Source organism: Vollenhovia emeryi, unplaced genomic scaffold (genome assembly GCF_000949405.1).
Source record: "Vollenhovia emeryi isolate VEMERY1.0 unplaced genomic scaffold, V.emery_V1.0 DF939311.1, whole genome shotgun sequence".
Lineage (NCBI taxonomy): Eukaryota > Metazoa > Arthropoda > Insecta > Hymenoptera > Formicidae > Vollenhovia > Vollenhovia emeryi.
Genome location: NW_011967055.1, coordinates 120,354 through 125,018, shown reverse-complemented (window position 1 = coordinate 125,018; position 4,665 = coordinate 120,354). Strand labels below are relative to the sequence as shown.

Here is a 4,665-nt window from a genome sequence, read left to right as displayed (position 1 = left end):
ATCTTTCTAATACCTAATTATAAAACGAAGTAGAAGATAGATTGCGCACATAATTGAAGGGCTTAGCTTGAAACCATTTTCAGCCCGTATTTTTGCGAAAGTATAAATTACTTTCTCCCTTGAGATCTTATTATAAGCTGTCGAAAGATCTGTACCGCTTAATCTCCGTTTCTCAAAAATATGGATTTAAGACGCCTCAGAAATAAGCTCCACCAATTATATTCGCGGAGACGCGGCCGAAGACGATTTATCTCTCAACCGCGCGGGATTTCTTTCTCCCCGACGCTTCCCCCGCGTTGTAAAACTCGCCACGTAACTTCGGAGCGGTTTAAATCAGTGACAAAGAAACTTTGGGCATTTAAGGATTAAGAGCGGTGGAATATTGCGACTGGAGGTGTGCGCTCTAAAAACTTGTCTAATTTTGTTGTCTTTGTTTCAGGGATCTCTGACCCACGCGGCTGTCCTCTTCCTTGTCAGGTAAGTTTCCAAACGTCTCCAAACCCTGAGTCAATTCTCGAAGTTACTTCCTCGTGGAGGACTGTTCTCGGGGAAGGCTTCGGGGAATCCCTCAGGGTCTTCTTTCGTAAAAGTGCGAGCGCTCGTAACGAGTGTACAAATATTACGGCTGCGAAATATCCTCACTGGTGATTTTCTTAATATTCCCGTTAAATGCTATTATCATTTGTCTGTTATTAATCAGAATAAAAATGAAGATTTTCGCGAAACGCATCGACGAACGTAGAAGGGGAGGACTGCGACCGTGAATTTCGCCGTTGTGTTTTCCTTCGCGCACGTCTAAACCGGCGGTGAGTTTCGACCGAAATTAATAACCGCGAACCTACATATGTCAGAACGTGATGAACGACGCGTTCGTGCGTGGGTGCATACGCAATGCCTTATCAATCGCGTGTACAGCGCGGTCGAGATGCTCCTTGACAAGTCCTCTCGGAGGACGAGTACCGGTTCGGTGGGTGAAAAGACCGATCGATTCGCTTGCATCAGTCTGAAGTGACAGGGCAATCATCCGGTACAACCGGGATTTTGCGAGTGTCCGCGATCGATACTGCGGACAATTAATTCAAATACATTTGGTTGCGTCCGGCGATGTTTGAATGGGTGGGGAGTCTATGTCAATGATTTTACATATTTAAATCAAATACAGTTTAATGCTTTCTTAATGATGTCTCATTATAGCTTTTAATTTACTGAATACATTCTGAAAATCGTGTAATCGTGGGACAACATAGCATTGTGAAGAACGTTATGAGAGTTTTCTGAAATTTTACCTTATATTTTACTAAAATGTGTGGTAATATTTCAGAAAACTGTCATAAAGTTTTTCAAAATGCCATGTTGTCCTACGATTACACGATTTTCAGGATAACTTTTACGAGAAAATCCTCTCCGTGCACTTGTTGAGTAAGCTAGAGATGTTTAGGAATTACAAGGTCCCATGCTCCTGCGGCAAAGCGTACATAGGAGAAACCGGGAGGAAGATTATTAGTACACGAATCAAAGAACACCAGCGATGTACCAAATACGGCCACTTCTCACAATCAGCTCTAGCCGAACACAAGATCGAGACCGGACACGCTATCCAGTTCGACAAAGCCACCATGCTGGCCCCGTCCCAAAGCTATTTCGCACGAAAACACGCGAAGGCATAGAAATCTTGAAACACCCTGACAATCTGAATCGCGACAAAGGCTATCAGGTGAGCCCGATATGGCACACCGCCCTCCCGGTTTTTTAAAAAACTGTCAGCCGGCACAGGCTGACCCCCCTCCCTCTGACCACCCTCCCCCTTCCCTCCCCCCAAGAACGAGTATAAAAGGACTAGCGCAACGCGAGGGAGCTCAGTATCAGAGTCTCCCAGCCCTGATGAAGCAGACTGCAACGCCTGCGAAACGTCGGCACCACACTGCAAACGGACGCGGCAACCATCCGGAAGCCATGACGACTAAAGAAGACAACAGCCGCGAAAGCCTGAAAGCCATGTTTAGGAATTATTTGAAAATTATCCTCGCACGATCTCTCTAATGCGAAAACTGAAACGAGGAAAGGGTCGTTTTAAAATATGTCAAACATTCCATAATAATTGAGCACAGTTAAACGCGATTAAATAACGACAGATATTTTATTTTATTGCTTATGGTTTATCCGCATAATTTTTCTTTCTGTAGTTTATGATGCATTAATTAATCGCGCATCGCAGAAATATCTTGTTTTTTTTTCCATCGACTATTCGGGTGAAGAGAGAAGCGGCAGTCTGGCAGTTCGATCACGCACGCACCCAGTTCATTAGGCTGTTTGACTTGCGAGCTTGATTAATTGCCAAGCGCGGAGAGTACCTGCACGCGATGGCCGTTGCCAAATTTTTTTAGACGCACGATGCATTTGCACTTCGGTTTCCTCCGCTTTCTGAATCTTCCCCGAATGATCGAGCGCTTTCGGAAACCTAGAGCGGAAAGTTGGCGAGGAATATCAATAACTTAATGCACATAGCAATCTATATGATTAAAGATATAATTAAAAGGTGCATTGAAGCTAAAGATAAATAATAAAAAAGATTAGGTTTTACAAGTTAATTTAGTAAAATTTCAAAAGGTTACATCTGACATGGCGTAGACATTTCTCCGATGTAAATTAATTATCATGCGACTTGATTGGTTTGACAACCGAGGTGCTTTTAAAAAACTAATTATTAAATACTTGTTGTTAGACCCCCCCCCCCCCCCCCGCCCAGTTGTGCTCGAAATACGGTGAGAGATCGAATTACAACTTTGCGTGTCTCGCAAGCAGCGTGGCGATTATTAAAGTAGGCCATCGGTATGATCGACCCAGCGAGTTTATGCCTTTTACATTTTATGATTTGTACACATTTTTCGTCCTATTCAATTCTCCTCGGCCTAATATGGCACTAGTCTACCGCGATTTTAACCCCTCGAAGATTTTAAAGAGTACCTAGCTCTCCTTGGAAAATACGCCGCGTTTTAATAAATCAGCAATTGCCAAACCAAGTAATTGTAACATACAATCAATTTTCAATTAATTTTACTTATAAATTATTGAATTAATTATTCATACGTACTCGCGGTTTATGCGAAGCGCGGTGACATTTGTAATATCTCATTATACCCGCAAATTGCTCTAGCGCAGCGAAAATGTACTGTAATTAATTATCCATAGCTCAAAGAGACAAAACGCTATCTATGGAATTAAACCGTGAAAATGGTCGTCTTGAAAGGGTTAATATGGCGTACAGGTAAATGATGGGCTTGCGTGGACTCCGGATAATTGCTAATGTTCAGGAGCCGCCTGCCCAGCCGGCTGACATTATCCTTCGTTAAGGCTCAGCGACTCCTCCGGAAAGGGGTAGAAAGAGAATGCTGCGTTGGATAATGTCTAACGGTGAGGCGTAATTATAAGCAATAACCCTCTCGAGAATTAACAGTTTCGCAAGACTGTTGAAGCACGGAGAAGCCGCAATTGCACGTGGCCTTGTTGACTCTGTATAATATTAAAGGCACAAGCAGCTTTGTGAGCTTTGAGACCTCGCAGCAATTACTCTTTCATGATCTCTTCACACCCCTTCTCTTTTCTCGACTGAAGAACAAATCTTTCGATAGCGATCAATTTACATTTATCGTAGTGTTCTTCTGCTATTTTTGAATCTTTGCTAAAAAAGATAGAAATCTGTCTCTTGATTACGAAAATTCACTTACCAAATGATTATTTGACACAATTTGACGACGAAGTATCACCAGACGGATAACAATTGAATCGTGATTCGGCTCTGCAACGTGTGAAATTGATAATCGGAGCATATCTAGCCGGGAGGCCGAGACCGACATTACGACGTCCTCCCGTCTATAAAGCACTCCCGTCGCCGATCATTTTACCGCCGTCGGATTTTCCTCGCTCGCCATAACTGTTCGATAAATCTAATCGCGGGTCGTCGGGAATTGTTTTATCGTACCTCTTGCTCCGCTTCTACCCCACGTCCAGGAATCTCCATTCATCCCGCGGAAATGGCGACGCGTTTTGCAGGAACGAGATTAAGGAGTGGACGGGAGAGGGTGAGAGAAAGAGAGGAAGAGCCTCTTGATATTTCCTGGCGAACGATCGCGATGAATTTCACTGCCATTGTCAAAATGGGGGGCTAGAATCGGGAAGAAGAAGACCGTGCATCGAGAAAGAGAAGGAAATCACCGGGGACCAGAATTCCACATGGCTGCGATACACGCGGGAACGACCTCCCAGTCGGAATACCGTGCAGTAAGATCCCTCGCTACCGCAACCCTCGACGTCGATGAATGCCCGTAAATTGCTGACCTTTTTCCCAAATGTCGTCCCTCTCTTCTAGCCCCTGCATGCCGCCATTGTCGGGCATCCGCAATTTCCTTGAGAAATCGCACTCGCCGCGATCTACTCCGTCTCTTCTACTCGTACTTCGATACGCACGACTTATCGTTGTGGCGAACCTGTCGATACACGGGACGGTGTATCGCACTTATTATATTGATTCTCTGAAAGTATCCGCGTCGGTACATATTTATTTACGCGTAAGAGGAGAATCGCGGAACCGTGGAATAAAAATGGAGCAGCGTGCGATTGATATGTGAAACTTGCCGCGGAATATTCATATCGCTGCAGCAGAGTGCC

At 44.4% G+C, this 4,665-nt stretch overlaps 1 protein-coding gene across 1 annotated transcript in view; it reads left to right on the top strand.

The window, feature by feature from the left end:
• The first annotated feature begins 439 nt into the window (after positions 1-439).
• Positions 440-4,665, top strand: part of LOC105558786 (stress-activated protein kinase JNK) — a 100,383-nt gene continuing 96,157 nt past the window's right edge. Inside the window, exon 1 of the mRNA XM_012006693.1 lies at positions 440-477. The gene's annotated coding sequence lies outside the window, so the exon portion shown is untranslated. The remainder of the gene's footprint in view (positions 478-4,665) is intronic.